This window comes from Cryptomeria japonica, chromosome 3 (assembly GCF_030272615.1).
Source record: "Cryptomeria japonica chromosome 3, Sugi_1.0, whole genome shotgun sequence".
Taxonomy (NCBI): Eukaryota; Viridiplantae; Streptophyta; class Pinopsida; order Cupressales; family Cupressaceae; genus Cryptomeria; species Cryptomeria japonica.
In genome coordinates, this window is record NC_081407.1 from 227,518,337 (window position 1) to 227,544,738 (window position 26,402).

Here is a 26,402-nt window from a genome sequence, read left to right on the forward strand (position 1 = left end):
TATGAAAGGGTAGAGGATTACCACAATTCCAACATAATAACTTTGTACTTTTCAAGAGATTTGGATCTCCCCTTTGACTTAGATTTATTATTCTTCTCATTATTCTTTCCTTTCTCCTTAGGTTTTCCATGAAAATGTAGGTCCTTCTTATTATTGATGTGTAGCTTCCTCCTCATCTCTTTATAAACCAAAGCACCCACCACATCTTGAGTTGAAAATAATAGAAGTATCATCATTAGACATAATAAGAGAATCCCACAAATCACACAAAGAACATAAAAATATCTTAAATATGTCCTCATCCATCTTCATAGTAATTGATGCCAATTGAACCACCAACATATTGATTGCTTCTATGTGGTCTTTAATTTTTCTAGCCTCTTCCATTATAAAGAGTTATGATTTTTTACTCAAGAAAATAAATATTTTATTTGATACATCTCACCAAGTTTCTTGCATAGCTTCTTTGTAGACTAATTTTCATGGACACTGATTAAAATAGAGTCTTCCAATCACAATCTGATTACACCCTTGGATTTATTGCTTTAATTCTCTATCAGTCTTTCCCTATCATCACTTATGATACCTATACCAAATACCATTCTAGGATTTCCTCTTCCACATCCATAAAATTTTAGCATAACATATTCCTTAATTATTTTTCTATTTAACATGTTTTCTTATAAATTTCTTATTAATTTATATTTTTCCCATATAAGTAATTCCCCATTTTAATATGATATATAATTCAAACTAGATTGCATGTTTAGAATCTTTTTTATACTTCATATGATTAATATTTTTTCTTACCCTTTTTTTATGACTTTGCATAGACTTTTTGTTATTCTGACAATCCTCACTAAATATCCTATTGTTCCTCTCCTTTTAGGTACTCCTGGAAAGCAATGGAGGGATTTGGTTCTAACTTTCTTCCCAGATAAGGTGTTTGATGGGGCAATTTTCCCTCCAAATTTCAACAAATCTTCTAGTGGTCCAATAAATTTCCCACTTGGTTTGGAGAGAAGATAAAACCTCATCCCATACGTCCCAAGTGAAACTACAGTAAAAAATAAGATAATCCACAAACTCATTTTACTTGTAGAATAATATACACATATTAACCAAGTTGAGACCTATTTTGACAAGATTGTTTGTAGTCAAAATATTCTTGCGATTGTTTGTCAACTATAAATGGCTAAATTTTAGGGGTGACATTTTATCCCATATCATATTTCACCTTAAGATTGGTGTTCCAATATTTTTCTCTAGCATATAATAGGATTAAGAAATTAAAAAATTTCTTGAAGGATTTGGGCTCCAAATAGCTTCATCAATTTTTTTGAGATGAAAGATCTTCTAATGAATAGAACAAATTGATCTTTGACCTCCTTACTCATAAAAAAATTACGATGTGAAAGGCTTGCACTCGGATTTTCTCTCACTATAATCAATATAATAAAAAATTCTAATACAAGAATGCCTACAAAGAGGGCCCATCCAATTTATAAACAACATGTTATGAAGTTAATAGCTAAATTATTGATCTATAAATCCTCTATAAGTTGATTGTTAGCCCATTTCTCACATGTGATATGATATCTTGACTAAGCATTATTTTTTTTTTATCGATAAAAGGCCAAAGCTAGAGAATTTTATTAATTAAAAAATAGTTACAATTACACCTCCATTCAGTGTGGGCACCGGTAGGAAAGAATGGAGGAAAGAAAACCTCCGGTCTAGCCCAGATCCCTTAAGGATCAGAAAATAAATAAATAAATAAATAAATAAAAATTAAAAAAAGAAGAAGAAGAAGATTTAAGTTAGAATAGTGGAGATGATTTAGGTCTCAATGGTTCCCTATCCAGGATAATCTTGAAGAGGGCATGTGAAAATCCATCTTGTAAATTTTAGCAGCAAACTGCATGTCTCTTTGGGTGACCCTTCTTCTTGTAAGTGACATCCTTGTCTTTACCTGAAATAACTAGGTGGAGCAAGCCCTACCCCCTAAGTTGCACAAATACTCATGATATTTCTTACCGAAATGTTAGAAAGAAAAAATGAACAAAGATCAACTTCTTATCTAAATTTAACAATTTATCATATCTGCCAGGATGGTCACCCTGTTAACACAAAAACTCAAGATATTAGCCCCAAAAAAATTCCCAGAAACATAATGTGTGGTCACTATTCAAGAACCATCAAAGAGAATAATGGATGAGCTCAATATACAGTCAAGAAGCAATCTTCTAAAAATAATTCTGCATAGAAAGCATGGTGAGCTACCATCCATCATAGATTTTAGTTCAAACATAGAGCCTTCCATGCCATAATTGTATGCCATGGGAAAGCTTAAGTGAAATGAAAAACTACCAGAACGACCCCAATCCTAACGAGCATTAAAATAATAGATGAGCTAATTTTGGAGATAACTAAGAAGAAAATGAATTTGGATGAGAAATGTATATTAATATACATGTCTGAGTTTATATATCTTTAAAAACCTGAGTAAAAAAAAAGACATTTATGTATATATGAACATATATAAATATATCTATGTATAAATATGGGTATATAGATGTATGTCTATATATATTCATTATATATAAATCTATATTATGGCCAAAAAAGGCCTGTAAAGCCTGGAGCTAACTAAGTCCAATCATTCACAAAGAAATAGATGTAGCAGAGCATAAACATATTTATGAAACATTTGAACAAAGATCTTGAAGCTAAGTTAAAACATCCAAATGTCATTTTAGCCTGTAACTTCTGAAAGGAGGTTGGGATAAAAAGGAGTTCATCGAAGACAAAAAAGCATATCACCAAAAAGATCGAACTACACATAAAGGGCTCGGTATGCCAAAACTTGGATGCTTTCCATCCAGAAGGAGCTTTAGCCTTTCTTGCCTAGCTTTTGAGGAAGCTTGGAGCCGGAGCTCTCTATTTTTGTCGTTGAAGGGCTAGCAGGGGAGCGAGGGATTGGTACATTATCCGGGATAACTATGATGTTCTCTGCCTCAAGATAGTTAATCAGCCATTTCTCTCAAGGAGGCTTTTTTGCTTGTAGAATCCATGAGAGGAAGAGGAAGGTTCTACTTTTGATAGGGTGGTAGGCTTCAAAAGCCATGGGGTCCTCGATCAATAGGATGGGGTAACAGGGACCTGGGTTGTTCATTCTGATAAGAATATCATAATCCTGAGGTTTAGGAGTCATAAGTTCCTCATCTATGTTGATCACCACCCTATCTAATTCGCCCAAGATGTCTTTTATGAAGACCTTCTTGCATAGCTTCACCACAATATCCCTATCTTTCTCAAAATGCATAGCAATGGCTAGAAAAATTGCTGCAATGTCAAGGTTCACTCTTGTCCAGTCCTCATTCATGATGAAGTCTTTCCCTAGAAATTTCATTACAACTCCAGAGATTAGAGGGTTTGGCTGGGCAAGAATGCCCTTCATTCTTTCTTCCTTGATCTCACCCACAAAGGCCATCTAGCGTTTCAACCCTAGAAGCCTGAGAGGGGTATCCATCGCAGCTCAACTAAGAAATTACAAGGAAGACCAGCTTGGCAATCTAAATAGAGCTTGCACTTTTAATGCTTCATAATGAGTAGCTAAGCTAATCGAAGATCGAAGGGTCACGATGCAAGGAATGCGATCTGCGAGGATCATGGCCATAATTACTACCGCCTTTGGCCATCAAGCTAAGGGTACTTACCTTTCAAATCACTAAGGGAGCGATACCTTGGCTTAAGTAAGGAGCTGTCATTCAACATTTGATCAAGAGGAAGAGATGACGTATGATTTCCACCCAGGACATTTCATACGTCTGTTGTGGCTGGCTAAATAAAGATGATCTCTAGGAAAATGGTGGAGAGGATAGCTAGGTAAGTTTTAATCCTAGGAGAAAGCAGTATCTACATGAATAGTAATACCTATATATCCATGACTACATATATATCTAAGTTGCGAGATATGCAGGCACGTTTATATACCTATGCCTATTCTTATATGGTATTGCCTCTCACTAGTCTTAAAACTTATCCTTTCAATGCCACAAAATTACATAAGGTTTGGTTGGAGAATGGCTAAATTCAAGAGTTCTCAAGTAAATAAGAATAAATGAGACCTACGAGTATATATATATATACACCTATAAATATATATAAGTGGATATACATACATACACACACACACATATATATATATAAAAATATATCTATGTATAAATATACCTCCGAGTATATTTATATATATGAATACAATATATATATAAGTATCAAAATATATATATATACCTATATAGATGAATATATAAGTATATGTGTGTGTGTGTGTGTGTGTATCTATACATATATATATATATATATATATATATATATATATATATATATAGATGTATATATATATATATATGTATGTATATATATACATACATACATATATATATGCATATATACACACACACACACACACACATATATATACACATATATACATATATATACATATATATATACATATATATGTATATGTATACACATATATATATATACATATATATGTATATATATATGTATATATATACATATATATGTATATATATATGTATACATATACATATATATGTATATATGTGTATAAATATGTGTGTGTGTGTGTGTATATATCTACCAAGGGGATATTAATACATGGGAAGATATTCAAAGTTAATCCTGTAGTTATACCTGAGTATATAAAAGCTTATATATTTAGAGTTAATACTATAAAAAACCCAGAACTGAAACAGTATATAAATTTGTGTATGTTTGTATATATATACTTCCAAGTGAATATATATATATATATACACATAAATATATATGTGAATATATATCGACCTGAAACTCTAACTAGGCTTAATGGATGGAATGTCTATATGAGTTAGAATGAGAGTGTGGGAGAATATATATATATATATATATATATCTCAAAAGAATTTACATATATATATATGAGTATCTGACTATAAATGTATATATGAGTATATAAAATATATGTATATATGTCTATATATATACACTTATATATGTATACAAAAGACCATGAAAGAGTCTATTGAGGGGCAGGATAAGGTTGGGCTGGGATTTAAAGTTGATCATATTAAAGGGATGGAAGGGAGAGACATGCTAGTGAACTCAGAGCGAGAATAATCAGGGTATCATAATAGGACTAGTGCCCTTAGATGGGTTCTAAGAAGAGTGTGATGCCATCTGCTCCCATGTTGGCCAACTCATCCACTCTTTTGTTACCTTCCCTATATATATGATTGACTGTGAACCTATCAAATCCTTTGCATAAGTCAATAGCCTTTGACAGAAAAGTGTTTAGTCTCCAGTTATGCATGTTGTCTTTTCTGAGACCATTGACAATTATAGCCAAATCCCCTTCAATATCCAAATTTTTAACTCCTAATTTCCTACACAGATGCAGCCCCTCCACCAAAGCCATCAATTCTGCCCAATTGTTGGTTTTGATGCCTACAAGGGAAGCAAGGATAGCGATTTCTTTTCTTTCCCAATTATGAATAGAGCATCCTATACCTTCTTTTCCTGGATTGCCATGGGATGCCCCATCCAAGTTTAAATTCACCCATCCTTCACCTGGGGGCAGCCATCTGCATTCAGCTCTTGTTTGGAGACTTTCAACGGGTCCATCCCCCACAAAGGAAGGAAAAGATAAACCCTCCCAATGACTTTTCATCTTTTCATCCCAGTAGGTTACTAAGGCAATCTTTTTTATGCCAGATGAAATCCGATTGTTCATGAGCTCGATGGTAGCAGACTCAATTCTATTGATGATTCTGTGAACCTCAAGTTTTTCATTTCTAAAAAGACATCTATTTATTTCCTTCCACACCTCCCACGTTATGGAAGATGGGAGAGATATCCACAATCCTTCAAAGAGATAACCTCACCTAAGGAGAGGCCAGGCTTTGAGCATCCCAAAGATAGTATGGGGGAAGGCAACAGACCACTCTAGTTTCTTGGTGAACCAGACCCAACATTGGTAAGAAAAGGGGCAATTAAGGAGGAGATGGTTGGTGTCTTCTTCATCTGCCTCACATAGAGGATATCTACTGGGACCCTCATACCCCATTCTCCTAAATTTGTCCGCAGTTAAGAGCTTGTTCTGAATTGCAAGCCAGGAGAAGATATCGGCCTTAGGTAGGCAGTGTCTATCCCACCAGAGTTTCAAGAGAAGCTCAAACTTTGGTCTTATATAAGCTTTGGATATATGAGGGTACCCATCCTTGGAGTTATATTCCCCACTTAAGGAGCCATCCCATACAAGCTTATCCTTATGATGGCCAAAGGCTATGTTCCTTGACCTGAGAATTGCCATAAGTTTACTTTTATCCCCTGATGGAATATCCTCATTATCCCTCTTGATCCATTGCCATCCAGCACCTTCCGTTGAGGGGGAGATATAGTTTTTTAACAGGGATCCTCTATGTGATTCAAGAAGGATACGGGTGGCACCAATTTCATAAATATTCTCGATTGCCTTATACCCACTCCATGAATCGGACCAAAAAAGGGATTTATCCTTGGTCCCAAGGTTCCAAGTAAGTTTGTCTGAAATAATACTCCTGCAATCCAGCAAGAAATTCCATAAGTAGGAACCTCTGGGAGGGTTGATTTCTCTGAAGATTTGGATAGGGTTGTCTCCATTGAGATATTTATGGTGCAACAACCTTGCCCATTTGAGGTGGGGGTTTCTAAACATTCTCCAGACTAGCTTGGCACCCAGGGCTCTTCCCTAATCATAGAGGTTTATAATGCTAGCCCCTCCTTCTTTAGGTATGCATATCTTGTCCCAAGACATGAGTGATATTTTCCGGTCTTCATTGGCACCTTGCCAAAAGAATATTCTGAGATGCTTGTTGAGTTTAGCCTATTTGATAGAAGATAGATGGTGATAGGAGAGCTGAAAAATAGGTATAGCTGACAAAACCGATCTGACCAAGGTTGCCCTACCTGCCGATGATAGTCATCTTCCTTTCTATGTATTAATCCTGGACTTGATTTTATCAACCAATTTTTCTTGCAATTTAGAAGATCTCCTTCCCTTATCAAGGGGATGCCTAGATATTTGCAAGGGAGGGTCCCCTGACTGATCTCTAGGACTTTGCAGATCTCCACCGCTAATGTAGGGTTTATGTTGAACATAAAAACTACTGACTTTTCTAGAATTACCTTTTGACCCAAAGCTAACATATAGGAATTGAGGATGCTTTTGAAGGAGCTTGCCTTCCTAGTGCTTCCTTGACCAAAAACATCATGTTATCAACAAATTGTGGATGGGTAAAGGAAGGGAGGCCACTGGTGATAGGGATTCCTTGGATCGCTCCCTCATCTTTAGCCTTAGAAATGGACCTCCCTAGGGCTTATGCCATGATGATGAAGAGGAAAGGGGACATAGGATCACCTTGCCTAAGCGCTCTCGAGATGTTGAAGAAACCTTCCAGAGAACCATTAACCATAACAGAGAATTTAGGGATGGAGATACATTCAAAAATAAGGTTGATCTAGGATTTGGAAAACCTGAATGCCTCCAAGCATTTGCATAAGAAGCTCCAATCAACTTTGTCATAAGCTTTACTTATATCCAATTTGACTAGCATGCTTGGGGCATTATTGAGCTGGACCGAATGAATAGCTTCTTGGGCTATTATTACCCCATCATAGATTGATCTATCTGATATAAAACCAGTTTGTTCTTTGCTAATGATGATGGGGAAAAGATTCTAAAGTCTAGTTGCTAAAGTTTTGGTTAGGATTTTATAAAGGGTATTGCATAGGGCTATAGGTTTGAAATCATTGAAGCTATCTGGTTTCTCTTTTTTGGGGATTAGAGCTAGGAAGGTATTATTGATCTCCTTGAGAATCTTTCCTAAGTTCCTAACACCCTCTAAGGTTTTCGTGATCTCTGTCCCCATAAAACCCCAATGTTTTTGAAAAAAGTTGGTGGGGAATCCATCCAGGCCCGGAGCCTTATCTGGATTCATCTTCATAAGGACGGATTTAACCTCCTCCTCAGAGAATTTTTTTAACAAGCACTTGTTGTGGTCATCATTAATGAGTTTTGGGAGATTCTTGATAATATTGAGTTGGCCTCTTAGGTTGGAGCCCACAGTATTGTTTAGGCTATTATCAAAGAACCTTACTGCCTCAGAGGCACTATCATCTGTTTTAGATAGGATGGATAAATGGCAATTCTTTATACTAGAACTTTGATTAACCCATCTCCTCGGCTTGGTACTATTGTGGAAGAACTTGGTATTACAGTTTCCATCATTCAACCAAGTCTCCCTAGATTTTTGTCTCCAGAAGATCTCTTCATTTGATAGAACCTTTTCATAATTAGAGAGTAGTGATTTTTCCTTAAGGAAGAGATGTTCATCCATCCCCCTCTCCAAAACTTCAGTGTTAACATCCTTAAGATCATTTTCTATTAAGATTTTTTTATCGAAAATATTACCAAAATTTATCCTATTCCACTTCAATAGCTTCCTTTTGATACGCTTTAACTTGTTTGCCATAATAAACATCTTCGATCCTGAGAATACAGAGCCTCTCCACCATTTTTCAATTAGGTTTATAATGTTATCATCTCTTAACCACATGCTCTCAAATTTGAAGGGGCAGTTTCTAGGGGAGTGGTCTGACAATAAGTTAAGTTGAAGTGCAAAGTGGTCAGAGCCTAATAAAGGGAGAGGCTCTGCTTTCATGGTGTAATTGAGCTCCGAGAGTCCCATGGATAAAGAACCTATCCAGTTTCTCTGCGATGTTACGGAACCCTATCCTTCTATTGTTCCGAGTAAATGCATTCTCTATTGTTTAGATTTCCAGTAGAGAATTCCTATTGATCCAATGATTGAAATCTGCAGCCGCTAGAGGGAGTTTGATATTGCCTCCTCTTTTGTCTTATATCTTACTAATGGCATTGAAGTCTCCACCAATGATAAAGACTTCATTCGGGTGACTTCTGAGGAAAGCCTCAAGTTCCATCCACACTCGAGCCTTGTCCCTATTCTTGATAGGACAGTAAACATTGATCAAATTAAATCTTAGCTTGTTTTTATAGCTTGCTACTGCTCCTCCTATCCAATTTTGCTTAATCTTTAGTGGTAAAAATGAGATAAATCTTGAGTCCCAGATGATTGCTAAACCTCTTGAGGCCCCCATAGTAGGGGAGTGCTTCAGTTGTCGGAAGCCTAGTTTTTTCTCAAAAAGGATGATCTTAGAGGGGTTTATTTTAGTTTCTTGGATTAAAATTATGTCTGGTTTTGATTTAGAGATTCAGCACCTTAAGATGCCTTGTTTGTTAGGGGAATTCAGACCCCTAACATTCCATGTTATGATTTTCATGGCTCTATCGGGAGGAACTTCCCCTCCCCTACATTGAAAAGAGATGAAATTTTAGGCTGACCCCTCACTTCCCCATCCTTAGCTCTTTGTCCAGTAAGGGATCTTCTGCCTCTTCTCTTAAAGAGCTTGGTGCAGTCAGGAGAGACGTTTCTCTCTTTAGAGATGTGAATGCCTAGAGTGTTTGGATTAATATTTTCTAAATTGTCCAGTGCTATAAAGAGTTCTTCTATTTCTAAGTCAACTCTGGAATTTTCCACTAGATTTTTAACATAAAATTCCCTTTGTCTTTCCAATTACTCAGCATCACAGACCTCATCTACAAGTTATTCCATTATGTCATTTACTACTTCTTCCCCTACAAAATTGGCAATGATGTTAATTTCCTTAGCTACTCGATCAGTCTTAGATTCTGCAATTATTTCAGAGTCACTCTTTAGAGGTGGAGAATGATCCTCTGCCTCCTCAATGGCCTCTTCATTTGAGACTTGGGAGGTTGGTTGACCCTGCCTAGAAGTCATTCCCAATAATGGGGAGCAACTATCCTTCTCCATTGATTGCACAGAGGAGGTTAGTTTCACTATTGGAGGAGACCTCGAGGGACTCAACATCTTTGGTGGAATGTGAAAGCTAGAAGATGTATTTTTAACTAGTCCTAGTTGATCCATCTGAGGGGGCAACTCACTAATCTCGCCATCTTCCAGGTCTAGATCCCTGATCATTGAATCGGCTCTAGGTGGAATGCTCATAGCTGGCAATGAGGGAAGAAGGGAATGAGGGGTCTTGAAGAGGGAGCTATTGGGATAGGATTGAGGACATTGGTTCTCTGAAGGATCAGAGGTGTGATGTTTAGGGTAAATTTTAGCCTCTAGGCCTTCTATACTAAAGCCCCCTCCTACCAAAAATCTGAGTGAGGTGCCCTCACACTTGGGAAATGAGTTTCCTTTGGATATTGTCTTCGATGGGGCCATTATAAAAGGACAATTCTAGGGTTAGACTATAATTATTGCATTTCAGCGTAATGGGCTGTAAAGTTTTAATGTTGATATTCATGTTAACGATAAGAATCTAGTTAAAGAAGCTGAGGGCTATTTTTTCAACTTCTACAAATTTACCTATTTTATTCCCTATAATTCTTTAAAAATCATTATTTCAAAATTCTACTGGTAATTTTTCAAGTGAAATTTCTCTATTAACCATGCAGGAATTTAATCGAGATGGGAGAAAGAGGGGTTGCCATTTCCAACATTCAAACCCGAAACCCTTGTATGTTAATATTTCCCCATCCAACAATCTATTTCTCAAACCCTTATTACCAAATTCAATAGCAAGGAAATTATCAGGAAGGATTTGTATTTTTACCTGGTTATTGAAAGAAGAAGAAAACCAGTTAGCGATTTACTCTGACGGGGTCCCCTAGCCCTTCCATCAGGCAAAGATCATGTGCTCATTGCAATGCATTTGGTACTTGGACTGTGTTTGGGTATCAATTTCAATAACCGACCCTCCTGAAGTAGCAGTTTGGTTGCCCGAATACCCGTTAATTTCTGTGACTCACCATCTGCCAGTCCTGATCGCAACCCTCACAGGTAAGAGAGGGAGCCCTATCCATTTCAGTCAAAGCATTTTTTTTTTTGCAAAGAAGGCCTCTTGTTCGTGGGTTCGTGAAATAGTCATACCAAGTTCCTCAGCTCAAGAGTTGTTTGCCAAAATAGAGAAGCGATTTGTGAAGCCCCAGTGAATACCTTGCGGCAGTTTTGAATGCTCGAAAATGGTTGTCGATGCTTTGCATCAATTTTTCGCATGCAGAGCCATCTTTTTCCCCATAACTTCCATTATATTGTAGTTGTTAGTTACAAGATATTTTTACCTAACTAAGTATTCTTTTAGTATTCAAGATATTATTCCAATTCACCCAACCTTGAGGCATCGGGGGAGAGAATATCATAACTCCTAAGTTATTTGGCTTGATTAATCCTCATGCTATAATTTTATTTAGATATCAAGTTCCATGCAATCATAGAAAGAAAATATTTGTTAAAAGGTTATAACATCCTTAATTCAAGACCCCCAAGAGACTTTGGTTTGTAATCAATGTCCCATTTGACAAGTGTTGATCTATTATTTCCTCCACTACTATCCACAATAATTTCTTTTGAATCTGTGAACAATATTATAACCTATAAGAAATAGGATTTCAAATAGAGATAGATAGAAAATAAATATATTTTAAAGAAAATCCTTCAAGAAATAATATTTTCTAGCTTGACTGAGAAGCCTTACCTTCCAACCCACAAGATTTTTCAAAATTATTTCAACAATGCCAAACCAATAGCTATGAGGCATATTCTTCAAAGCCAAATGTAGTCCAAGTATCAAGGTAAGTAGCAAGAAGGGACTCCTATTGACACCCATTAATTTCTATAATTTAATTCTAGAGCCTTTCTTTTGTATATATTTCTACACACGCATTTTTGAAAGTAGATTCTTATATTAATTTATAGTGGAAGCCAATTTCAAATGAATTAATACATTTGTTAATTGCCTTAACTTGGAAGGAGGCATGAATGTCCTCTTTTGATAAAATTTTGAAATAATCCACAATAGTGATTAGAAAAAAAATATATGGACTCAAAATGAATCAATCAATATTTCAAAAATTAAGTTTCTTGTTGGGTTTCTTGCCTTCTCAAATGAACTTTTAGTAGTACAATTTCCTTTTTTACCTATTTTATAATGGTAAATCAATTTGATGTGTTGAATTGGGTCTTGTTTTGAAAATATATGATCTTCAAGGCTTTGTATTTAGTGCACATAGGCTTCTAGGTTCAATCATTGGCTTTGTATTTGTATTTAGTGCACATAGGTATCTAAGTTCCATCATAGGCTTTGTAATTAGTGCATAGTTGTCTATAAAAAAAATATATGTATATCACCTTTTAGGTGTCTATTTTATTTTATTTTATTTTTCTTATCTTTTTCAACTTGAATTGAAGCCTTAATGAATGCCTACCCAAGCCTTAAACATAATTGTAATCTTAAAATAAGTTTAGCCTTTGTTTTAAATCTACATAACCTTAATTGATTTATAGCACTAATTTCAAATTGGAATGTAATTATCATTGCACACTTAGCCCTACCTAACCAATAACATAATCCTAATTAAATCTTATCCCTAACCTAATTTCAATAGAATAGTAACCCTAACCTTAACTCTAATACTTTCTCTTGTTAAATTCAAAGGCTAAACTAGTTTATTCCAAAACTTAATTGAATGTTCTATTTATTAAATCAAAATAAAAGTGGGAGTTGCTAGGTTGAGATGTGGAAACACCTGTGACAAATTAAAAAATAAATAAAAATATTTGTGCACATCATTAAGCCATCCTCCTTATAGAAACTCAAATATCTTATCTCCTCTTCAATTTGATTTTGTAATAAATTTCCTCTAATCTACATATGAGGACATATTTTTATGTCATTTTATCTCAATCAAAATTATAACCTTAAATATTTGAAGTTGTATTTATATTGAATTATCCATTAACATGATTTCTAATTCAAAAAGATCTTATAAAATGACATCACTTGTAATATTGAGAGTATCATTGATGTAATCATATATATATATATATATATATATAATTCCAAAAGTACCCAAATTTTTGTTTGTGTATGTATTTTCAATGGCATTAGGGTTAACTAAAATAAGTCGTATTAATCCATTAGGTAAACATCTTTTGTACCTATGAATTTCTTTATTTGAACTCCAAAACAGCTTTAACTTGGAAGGAGCCATGAATATCCTCTTTCAATAAAACTTTGAAAATAATCCACAATAGTAATCAGAAAAAAAATCATGTAATCAAAATGAATCAACCAATATTGTAAAATTTGAGTCTCTTGTTGACTTTTCTTTCTTCTCAAATAAACTTTTAGTATTACAAAATTTTGTTTTCCCATTTTCAATTGAATCTTGTTTTGAAAATATACCCATTTTCAATTGAATCTTGTTTTGAAAATATATGATCATGAAATAATTACATTTAGTGCACATTGACTTCTAAGATCCATCATATGATGACAGACATCCCTAGAAATATATGTAGAGAATAGTGAGAAATATCACTTTTTAGATGTCGATTTTATTTTTCTTATAATGTTTAACTTGAATTGAAGTCTTAATGAATGTTGACCCAAGCCTTGCACATAATTATAATCTTAAAATAAGTTTAACCTTGATTTCGCTTAGAGACGATATATAATGGGATCAATGTTGTCCGTAAACACACAAAGGATTTTTTTAAAAAAATGACATGCATTCCCGAGTCGAAATCCAAATTTAGAAAAATAAAAAATTTGGCACAGTCTTGGCTATTGGAGAATCTCCAACTGCCTGAAAAAACTCCAATATAGAAATTTAAAAGGACTGTCCAATAATAGATATGGTGCTGCCAAGACAGAGTTGTTACTTTTTGTAGTGGCCATAAATTAAAAAATGGAGACGGTAAATTAGTGGTTTCGCATGGAGATAAATATTTGTAACTGTCGGACATAAATTCACTAGCATGGAATTCATACGTGCAGTGTTCTCTTCAGAATGCTTTGCAAATAAATTGACCAAATGATGTGCAATTCCATCATGCAATTCTCTCTATTGTGAATCACGTGAATAGTTTTTTAGGGGTCTCGATGCATCTTCTATCACTTTTCTTCAATCTTCGCTTCTCTAAGCTTGTGACTTCGGTGGTTTTTGGCCTCTATTGCAGCATTGCCCTTTTGGGAAAAATAGCTAAAGTCTTGGTGCGGTTTTTCATTTTTCATGAAACCAGTAATAACAAAAGTTAACTCCAATGAATCTTGCAGTTTGAAAAATTGGCATGCAGACTTGGTAGTACAGTGACACTGTGGAATAGTGGGAAATAAAATCTTCCGAAGCCATTACACATTCGTCAATCTATCCCCTGTCTACATGATTTCTCCTCCTATATTACAGCCTACATTGCATATAAATGGAAACTAGACGCGAGGATTAGTGAAGAGCATAAATGGTGTTCACATGCTAGCTTCTCCATTTGAAGGATTTAAGCCACATTTGAAGGGCCTACATATAATCAATGGCCCGGCTTAACGAGCACACTCGAAGCGTTGATTGCAATGCTCAGTGGCCCGTGTGGGGTCCCTTCCGTCCGTTCTCTTCACCGGCACCCGTTTCCGTTTTCCTCAGCGGCCCCGTTAACCGTTACGGTCTGTAGTCAACTGCCCAGTTCCCGCCTATAATACAACCGAATTTAAAATCGCTCCCGCGCTGCGTAAAGTTTGGTAGGTTAGATCACATAAGAGAGAGAAAGAGAGAGAGATCCTCTCATGGAATGTTGTCACCGAAGCCAAGGAAGCCATGTGAAATGCTCTGATAGGACATGCATCGCAAAATATGGAAGCACACACAAGGGATGTGAAACTGTTTGATCGAATGCTTCAAAGAAATGTGGTCTTATGGAATGCTATGATTCCTGGATTATACGCAAAATGAATTTTTAAAAATCCTTCAGGAACCTGCAAGCGAATGCCATCGGCAGATGTAAAACTGCAATCCGCAACCTCTGCCAGTAGTCTCCCTGCCTGTGCCGAAACGGGAGCTTTGGAACAGGCTATGGAATCCGTCAAATGAGAAACGACAGAGGAATTCTGTCAGATGCTGTAGTTGTTACTGACCTGGTAGACATGTATGCAAAATGTGGAAGCATAGACAGGGGGCAGTAATTGTTTAACAAAATGCCTCAAAAAAAGGTGATGTCATGGAATGTCGTGATTGCAGGATACGCACAAAATTGATTCGTGCAAAATACCTCCAAAAAAACGTAGTCTCATGGAATGTACCATGATTGCAGGATATGCACAAAATGGATTTATGACAAGGCTTTAAAATCTTTCAAACAAAATGATTGGCAGCATACTCCCCACCTGTGCCAATATGATAGGTCCAGAACAGAGTATAGACATCCACCAAAGCTCCACGGAAGGGAGGGGTTTGTCAGATATAATCGTTGGAAACGCAGCAACTGATAGACATGTATGAAAAATGTGGAAGTATAAACATGGCACATAAATGTGGTCTCATGGAATACAATGTTTGTGGGGTATGCGCAAATGGATTTTTCAAGAATGCTATCAACTTTGTTTGTGTTATATGTGCATACAGCCATGCAGGCTCAGTGGATGTGGGTTGTACATACTTCAATCATACGGCTGACTCTTTTTCCATTACATTCAAATTATTATGTGTAGATGGTTGATTCAAATTATTATGTGTAGATGGTTGATCTACTTGCTCGCTCATGTCTATTGTGAGAACACCCTAAACTTTATCATTAAGATGCTAGTTGTATAGATATGTTTTCATGCTGCCTGCAAATCACATATAAATACAGGCTCAGGGAAACTACTTTATTTGGATCTTAAAAGAGATGTGACTAATGGTCTTCTCTCAAACATCTATGTAGAAGTGGGCATATGGTATGAGCAAATGGTGAGAAGAGTGATGGAGGATAATGAATCAAAAAAAATTTCCAACGCAGTTAGATTGAAGGTTATAAAATGGTACATTCTTGTGTAGGAGATAGATTACATCCACATAGTAGATCTATGTAAAGTTGGAGAAATTGGCTTGTGAGATGAAAGCAACAAGGTCTTTTCTAGATGCAAGGTACTTACTTAGTTGTGTGAAAACGGAAAAAAAATATTGTTTGTCTACCACCATAGTGAATAATTGACAATTGCTTTTGGTTTTCCAAACATGCCCCCCTAAAATAACTTGTATGGCTGTTAAGAACCTATGAGTATGTGTTGATCGCCACACTACAATGGGATTTATCTCCAATATTGTTGCAATTCCTACCTGTAATGATTACTTTAGTTGATTTCATGATGAGGAAATGAACTCAATTGCACACACATTATTTCATGGATTACTCCAAGGTCTTATTAATTCATAAGGATTAATTTCTTGTATGAAGTAATTTTGAAAAGCTTCAATTATGATAAACCTTAAATAAATGGGTTCCTCTGTTTGTTTAATTATCATAGAATGTTTAGGAACATTCTCTATGCCTTACAATACCATCTCTAATTTTAGATAAAATTAGGGAACCTCTCAATCAATGTTTGTCCTTTTGAGGCTTTACCATGCATATCATTCTTAGTGTAAGGACTCTAGTTTGCTTCTAATTGCCTTTTAGTTTGATTTTGTTGCCTATAAAGTTCCCAGTTGATATTTGATAAAAGATTTATATTTTTGTCCCTATAGTTGCTATATGATATTCGTGTATTGCCCCATTTAAGAAATATTGGTGTCTATATTAGTAAGTGTAAATTTATCCAAGTCTAGTGCTTTCTTTCTTAATACAACCACTTTTTGGCCACCATCTATAACCAATCTAAGAATTCCTTCAATAAATCCTGTTATTAAAAAATGTTTATGTTGTAGTGCTTTGCCTACTTTTATACTTGTCATGTGCCTAAGTATCTCAAAACTATAAATAAGTTTCAAGTGTTAGGAGTGTCTCTTTTTATTTTTAGCCTTTGTTGGGTCCATACATTTCCTCTTACCAATGTTCTTTCACTCTATTCCTTGAAATCCAACATTTTCATTTTTATTTGAGACCACTGACTATTTTATTCTTATAGACTTCTCATTATCTTTGTACTTTATCATGGCTTTCCACATGCTTGCACTCCCTACTTTGTTTTTGCCTTTGGCCCTAGGATTTGAGGTCTCCATATGATCATGTACTTCTTAAGTTACAAGACTAATCCATGAGCCTTAGTTATTCTCCACCTACGCTTTTGAACAATGCTTCCTCTCTTTTTTGCATTAAGTATTCAAAATCACCAATTCCTAATTTGAGGATTCACTTTTCCTTTATGTCTTAAAGTCTTTGGCTTTTAGTATTTTCCCTACCCATTTTCCTCACCCCATTTCCCATCCGTCTTCCTCCTTATATAGGACTCATACTTGTACGATTACTCATACCATCATACCCAAAAGGTATAAGGTATGTGGTAAAACCAATCTTCAAACCTTGAATGTCTTCCACCCTATTTCCATTGCTCTTTCTTCTTCTAGCATTAGGAACGCCACATTAATTATTCATAACCCATTTCTCTTGTGTTGGACTTTTGAACTTATATATTTCTTTTACCATAAAGTGCAACTGCTACTCAATATTCCTAATCCTTGATCCCTTTCCTTTACCTTTTTTCATACTATTTCATGGTGTCAAATTTTCTCTCACTTTGATCTCACTTCTTCCACCAATATTGGGTATCCCTTTCACTGATCCTTGCTTCTCTTTGCATCGTTTTTCTTTCAAACTTATAAGATTCTTTATACAACCTTCCCTATATTATGTTAGCATGTGCTAAGCCTAAAACCTACTTCCCAACTAATCAATGCAACTTAGGCTTTTATAGATTCTACCAACCAATTAAACCCCGCCACAAGACAATCCTTTAATGAGCAAGCTAATGTCATATGTTGATAGTGACATTTTCTTATGTGTCATCTAGTCACTTTCCTGAATTAATCACAATATGATACATGTATTACATGCACCTAATCACTCAAAGCAAGTGGAAAAGTGCATGTTTTGATGTGATTAAATTTGACTTCTATATCCAAGCAATGGTTTCCCTAGGAATGCCTTTCTCAAAAATAAAAGAGTGACTAATAAAAAGGCCTCCATATCCAAGAAAACTATATCAATATCCAAGCAAAATGTATCCCTTTTCACAACCTAACAATATGTATATTTAGTTTATAAGAAATCTACCCTTAATTTATAAAGATTTTCTTTCAAGTACCACCCTCATCAATGATCTAGATTACTTTGATAGGATATTTCATTTCTTAGTCCTATGCAACAGAGTATCCCTAGAAAAAGACTTTTAGATCAATTGAGCCATGATATCCTCATGAATGCCTCTCTAAAACTTCTAAAGGTTGGTTGGATCTATCCTTATTAAGTTGAAAAATAAAAAGAGAAACCTAATAGAGATTAATGATGAAAACCTATAAGTGCACTAAAACCTATATGTATTGTAAAATTACCCTATTAGAATATAAAATAAGATAAAAAAAATTGTAGATATTAAAAGAAAGATGTGGTAGTATTAGGTGTCTTATATACTACCCCTTGATAAATTAGGGTACTAAAAAGAGAAGAGTTAATGATGAATAAATTAAATCAATTAAATGTTTATGAAATAAGTTGAAACAAGAGAGAAAGAATATGTATTGGTGGGATGATCAAGATCTAGGTTTTGAAGATAATTTAATGACCATGATAGAAAAGAAGGAAGAAGAAAGAATATTAAAACAATCCTAGGACTGAGAGGAAAGATAATGAAAAATATTAAAAGAGTGTGAGAAGCATCAAGAGAGATGCAATAGATAAAAACTATAGTATTGAGATAGATATATCCTCAATGGACATGGACATCATGAATATTAAATAAATAGAGTGGTTTGTAATGTAAATCAAAACTATAGTGAAAAATCAAAGTAAATAAGTTAAGGCAATTCAAAGAAAACAAGAGCTGTGAGACAGGATGAGTCCCTGCCTTTAGCTAAAAACATGCTAGCAATGAGTGAAGTGTTGAGAACAATTAAGTAGTTGTTTATCTAGCAATAGTAAATTGATAACAAAGAACTAATATAAAATTTTCATCTTTAATTCTAAAGCTAAGTATGTCTATCTCCCCATACACTACACCTGTTCAACAATCTCTCTCTCTTACAGAATACAAGAACTCTAGGATTTACAAATGAATAAACTCCATCTCAGTGAATTATTACCTAGGCTAGATGAAAAAAAAACAAAGCCTAATATTTTGGTCATATATGTTTGAAGAACAAATCAAAAGAAACAACTTTAAGAAATAATTACTTACCTTGAGCAGTAAGCATGTGAAATTTGTAAGACTGTGTTGAGACTGTGTTGTGCAAAGGATACCCTGCCAAACAAAAACACATTTATATTGTCAATTCATATCACAATATTGTAAAGCGGAAAATCATGATCGAACCCTAGTTGCTCTCCCCTCTTCCAACTCCAAGGAGAGAGAAGGGAGATTCACTAGGGTTGATGGTTTTCACTTAGGGGAGAGACTTTACATTCAAAAGAGGGGTTGAAACCCACAAGATCCAATCCCACGCAATGCAAGATTGGATGCTAAATGAGTTTCAAGGGTTAAGAAAGCAAGGCTACCCTCTTTTGTAAAGAATGTGCATAGAAGAATTAAGCTAGGAATGCATAGAAAGTGAGAAAGATTCACTTATAAACTGAGATAGGAATACAGTATGAAGCTGCGGACCTGGAATTAGCAGTAAAATGTCGATACGGCGCTGTCCTGCAAATTTGAGCGAAAGTTGCCAGGACGATGGCGCCTAAGCGCCACGGTCCTCAGAAAAATCCGCGAAACGAAGGGGGATCTGTTCGTCTCTGCACAAGGATTCCAGATCCTCAATTTCAGTCGCGTACCTGCAACCTTGTTGTAAGGATGTTTGTATCCTTATGTGCGAAGGTATAGATGTTGTATGTTGTATGTTGTAGTAGTATGTAGTAAGTGATCTCCCCTTCAATGGTTGAATCCTTGTCTTGAATGCAACACTTAGCCTTGAATGGAGACTTGAAATGATCAATTGCTTGAAGGAATGCTTGAATGCTTGAATGCTTGAGTATAATTTCCACGCTTGTACACATATGTCCTTCTTACCCATATGGGAGAGGCAAATGTAGTTTATATACTTGCCAATTAGGGTTAATAGACTGATTTTCCCGACCTTAGGCCGACCAGGAAAGTTAATTTTCCAATTTGCAAACATAAAGACCCGAAGTCCCATAGGAGACCGGGCCCAAAATAGGACCCAGGGACTAGGGCGCTGGGCACCATGGTCCTGGGGGACCAGGGCGCTGGGCGCTCTGGTCCCACCTCCTGGGACAGCAGGGTGCAAAGGAGGTTCAGGCCAGGGTGCAAGAAAATGTAGTTTTCAGTGTCATAAGCAAGTTTCGGGGTCTCCATTCAGGTTGCGTGTTGCGTCGCCATCGTGAAGACCGAAATGCAGTTGAAATTGCAAGTGTCGCAATTTTAGGATGCTACATTTAGCCCCCACTTTAGCGGGAGTATAAGCATACGCTCATACTTCCGATAAAGTACAAGGAAACAATATTGAAAGACTTTCACCACGTCAAGGAGGCAAGACACACCAAGCCCCCAGTGGACTAAGGATCTTACGACTTCGATTGACAAAGTAAAAGGGAAGCTCACGAGGGAGAACCATGACTGTCAGTAGTAAGGTTCCCTCACTATGAGTCATGCAAGAAAGATATCAAAAAATTTCAAGGCAAGGTTAAATTTGTCAAGAAATTTTCAAGTATCTTGAAAAGATATGAATGGGATGTATGCCCCCCTATGTTAAAGCGATCGCACACGCCTCACCAGGGGTGATTGCTTTAAGGTACTGATACATATAAGAAAATGAAAAAGGGAAAGGAGCACGTTATCGCAAGGATTTAGCCCCCAAGTGTGAGATAAACCCAAGGATAATAGACACAAAACACAAAGCACGAGGTGACTTCGCTTTCCTCGGGGTCAGTATGTTGTATGATAATTCATGTATATCATATGTATGTATGCATAATTGTTCTTCATTCCCCAATCAAGGAAGGTCACCTAGAAGAAGGGAACACATGTGTCTTTTGAGTCAACATGAGAGAGATCGAGAGATCTCAATGCTTTGCATCATCCTCAAGTAGACAACACTAAGGACAACAAATAGAAGAATGAGAATAACACATAGAGGAAGTAACAAAAGAGAGGAGGAGAGAATCTGCTATGCTAATGTAACTAGTCTAGCACGTCATCTACCCCCCGATCTTGCTGATCAATGTTTCGGGAAGGCAGGGAACACACTAGAGGAGAAACATTCAACACAGTAGATGGAGCTATCACAAGATCCAAACAAGGGCTATGTTCATGTTCCAAGCCACGTTGTTCTTGTCTAGGAGCTAGGATAAGTGCTTTAGAAAATTCATTAGATAAATGGTTATCAATATCAACAAGTTCATATTCACTATCAGAAGCAAGAGAAGTAACATTTTCATCATGAATAACATTTTCATCTATAGCATCATCAAGATTTATAAAAATAGGGTCTTTAATTCGCACAGGATCAAGACCATCATGCATCTTATGTTTTGGAGATTTTGGAGAAAATGGAATAATGCTTGTTGAAGGTGTTTTTGGAGATTGCAAAGTTTGAGAAGCAGCTGCTTGAGCTCTAAGACGACGCTTTCGTCGGCGTTCACGTGCAGAACGATTTCATCTAGTCTTAGTAGGAAGTGGAGAAGATTGAGGAGGAGGAATGTTCTCATCCTTATCACTTGGGTGTTTAGGTTGGATAATAGGAGAAGAAGAAGGTCTCTTCTCTCTATAAAAAGAAGGAGGAGGGACTGCTCCATACAAAGGAGGAATATTTGGTTTAGGAAGAAGACCAAGTCCATCATGATGAGGAGGTATAGGTCTACTCTTAGAAGGTTTATTAGGCATAGACATAATCACATCCATGGGAATGGGTTGGGAATCTTCTTGAGGAAAGACATTAGTTTTATCTTTCAAAGGAAGAACTTCCTTCTCAAGAATGATAGGAATATCAAGTTTAGGTGTTCTAGGTTCACTTAGAGATAGGATCATATCTGTTTTCCACTTTTGATAAGATTTGAAAAGATGATCACTTCCCGGAGGAAGAGATTGGAATTGTTTAGGCCAAAAGTAATCAATAGGAACGCTAGAAGTTCTTTCAGCTGGTTTAAAGAGACTATGATTGACAGTAACAACTTCACCATTATGGGGAAATTTCAAACACTTATGAATAGGAGAAGCAATAGCTTTCATGGAAGATAGCCAAGGATAGCCAAGCTTCACACGAAATTGTTCAGATGAAGGAATAATAGCAAAGTTCACGTCAAGGGATTTGTTATGGACCTCAATAGGCAATGTAATAGAACCAATTGCAGGAGAAGAAAATGCATCAAATAGTTTCACAATCACATCTGTTTTGTCATATATCACTTGATTCAATTGCAAAGTAAAAAGAAATTCTTCAGTAATAACATTAATCATGCATGAAGGATCAATAAGCACTCCACGGCAAGGTGTATTCTTGACTTTTGCAACTATGTATAAAGGACCATCAGGTGCCCTAATGGTTTCACTGGAATCAAATGTGATGGAAGGTTCTTTAGGGTTTTCTTGCTGCTCTACAAATTTAATCACATTCGGAGTCATAGACATAAGATCATCAGGTGAGACAGAGGAATCAATAGTATCAATCGCATTAGAGGTATGAGAAGGCAATGGATCAGTGAAAATATGAAGATTTTGGTGAGGAGGAGCTACAGATTTGTTGCCTTTATCATTCACACCAGAAACAGAGATAGTATTATTATCAATCAAATCTTGAATTTTACCCTTTAAAGAAAAACATTTTTCAGTATCATGCCCAGGTTGACGATGAAATTGACAAAAAGATTTGTTATCAAAATAAGGTGAAGTAATCTTTGCAGGATCAATTTGCCTTATAGGAGGAAGAGTAAGCACATTTCGTTCCAATAACTTATTCATAATACTATCCAATGATTCATTCAAAGGAGTAAACTTTCTTTCTCTCTTGAAAAACTTAGAAATAGGAGACACACCTGATGCTGCATTCACATTGTTGTTGATGATATTTTCATTGAATTTAATGGAATCTCTGTTTGGTTTAAACTTCCCAAATGGTTGTTGACTGCTATCACCCTTAGCACTCGGAGCCATAGGATGTGATTGTTCCATTTGACTCACAGTCAGTTGATAATTGTGAAGAGTTGCACACAACTGTTGGAAAGAAGTAAACTCAGAAAACAGAAGTTTGTCTCGAATATCTTTTTGTAAATTAGAAATGAAGATTCTTTGAATATCATTGTCAGGCACTGGAAAAGAAATTTGAGCATACAAATGCTTATATCTACCATTGAAATCAGTCACTTTTTCTTTAACACCTTGTTTACAATGCTTTAAATCAATCAAAGTAACTTTAGGACTTATATTGTTTTGAAATTGTTGAATGAAAGCATTTGCAAGTTGTTCAAAAGAAGTAATAGAATAGGAAGGCAACAAACAATACCATTGTAGGGCTTTGTCTCTTAATGTTCTAGTAAATAGTTTTGCAAGCAACCTTTGGTCATAAGCAAAATCAGTACATATTGTTTGAAAAGTCTTAACATGTGTTAGAGGATCACCTTTACCATTATAAAGCTCCAAATGCGGGATTTCAACATGTTTAGGAGGGATAGCTCGAACAATGTCAAGAGAAAGTGGGCTCGCAACATCAAATGTGGGCACACTAAACTTAGATTGATTCATAGAGGCAATTTGTTGTTGTAAAGAAGAGACAATTTGTGCAAGATTGTTAATGGTCGCTTCAGTCGAAGAATTCATATTAGATGTGTTAGATTGAGATGGAGGTGTTATGTTATTGAAAGAAGGTAAAGAGTAAGGTGGTGGGACTCTATGATAATTAGTCATAGGAGATGATTGGACAGGAGGAACACAGAAGGAGGAATGGAATGGTTAAACGAATTGCCCCCTTGCGTCATGTTCATTTGTGGAGATATAATAGGGACACTCATTGAAGGAATGAATGAAGAAGTCGGATTAAATGAAGGAAGAGGGTTAATTGAAGAAGAAGGGTTGCCCCCATGACTGGTGATCACAGGAGGAATGTCTTGTGTAGAAGTAGCCATTATGTTTGATGTAAAGGTAGGTACGCTAGCAATAGAAGTCATCAAAGGAATAGAATGATTGACTTGAGTAGGAGGTTGTGTATAACCCAAATTTTCAGCACAACTCTTCATAGGCATCACATTCGAATCCACAATGTGTGCAATACCACGCAAAATATCAATTCCATTCTTATCACTTTGAAGCATACGTTTTAGACCCTCAATTAAAGGAAGAGCTTGACTATCAGGGTATTCTTGAGACATCCATTGTCGAAAATCGTCAAATTGGTTATCCAATTTTGAAAGTTGTTCTTCAGAAACCTCATGGAGAGCTTCTTCATCATTAGGAGGATTAGAGGAATTACCCATGTCCTTGTTAAAAAGGCTATTCAAATTAGGTTCCATCTCCTCAATAGTTAATCCTCGGAAAGACTTAATTCTACGGCTTCGTCTAACGGGAATAGTGTAGGTAGGACTTATTGTTGTAAAACTCATGCACTAGAGAAAGAGAGAAGATTTTGAATTTTAGAGATAGCAAATTTCAGTAAAACCAGCCAATCTTCCAGATTTAAGTTGTTAAATACAATCAGGGCAATCTCCCGAAATTTCGGAAAAAATGTCCAGGACCGTGGCGCTCGGAGTGCACACGGTCCTCGCAACTTTTTTCGAAATTTGCAGGGATGAAAGTTATGATGATTTTAAAGCTAATCTGAAAAAATTGAGTGATTTTACGATCTATAGATAGGCCAAATTAAAGTTGCAATCTCAAAATTGAACCCTACCAAGATTGTCGAAAAATGCAAAATTTGAATTTTGAAAAAGAGAGGGAAACTGAAATTTTGAATTTTATGATTTTAGAGGGAATACCAAAAGCAATGCAAGTTTTGAAATTTGAAAGTTGACTCAATTTCACGCAAAATTCAATTTTGAAAGCGGAAATCAAAGTTGTTGTAATTAAGCACTTAATTTCAAAAGTCCCAAATTGCAAAAATTTGAATAAATCACTGAAATTTCGAATTAATGCAAACACACTTTTCAGATTTAGGACAGTAAGAACACAATTTTGACACAAAATTTCAATTTCGATGATTTTTGAATGTTTAGAAGCCTTAATCCAAGCAATCACAAGACCAACTTTGACTGTAATTTTGAAAGTGTTAGATTTGATAAAATCAGCCAAAATTCTGGATTTTAGCAGGAAAATACAGTAAGATCTAGCTCCTGAAATTTCGGAAAAAATGTCGGGGACGATGGCGCTCGGAGTGCACACGGTCCTCGCAACTTTTTTCCAAATTTTCAGGGATGAAAGATATTGTGATTTTATTGCAGAATCCAAAGTTACAGCTGATTTGGAGATGTTTTGATCAGTGAAATTGTCAGACAAAGGTTGAATCAAGAGGGTTTCAAAAATTAGGGTTTTGACACTTAACCACTTAATTTTCAGAATTAAAGCACAAATATGAATTGATAATTTGTAATAGAAGGGCAGATCTGAAACAAGCATCAACATTTAGACATTTCAAAAGCTTAATTACTAAAAAGAAAATTTAGGGTTTTTATGCAATTAACCTCTAAAATTTTGCAAAAGATCAAACATGGAAATGTAATCAAGGAATCCAATTTTCAGATCTAACTATGAGCGAAAGTTGCCAGGACGATGGCGCCCGAGCGCCACGGTCCTCAGAAAAATCTGCGAAACGAAGGGGGATCTGTTCGTCTCTGCACAAGGATTCCAGATCTTCAATTTCAACCGCGTACCTGCAACCTTGTTGTAAGGATGTTTGTATCCTTATGTGCGAAGGTATAGATGTTGTATGTTGTATGTTGTAGTAGTATGTAGTAAGTGATCTCCCCTTCAATGGTTGAATCCCTGTCTTGAATGCAACACTTAGCCTTGAATGGAGACTTGAAATGATCAATTGCTTGAAGGAATGCTTGAATGCTTGAATGCTTGAGTATAATTTCCACGCTTGTACACATATGTCCTTCTTACCCAAATGGGAGAGGCAAATGTAGTTTATATACTTGCCAATTAGGGTTAATAGACTGATTTTCCTGACCTTAGGCCGACCAGGAAAGTTAATTTTCCAATTTGCAAACATAAAGACCCGAAGTCCCATAGGAGACCGGGCCCAAAATAGGACCCAGGGACCAGGGCACTGGGCGCCA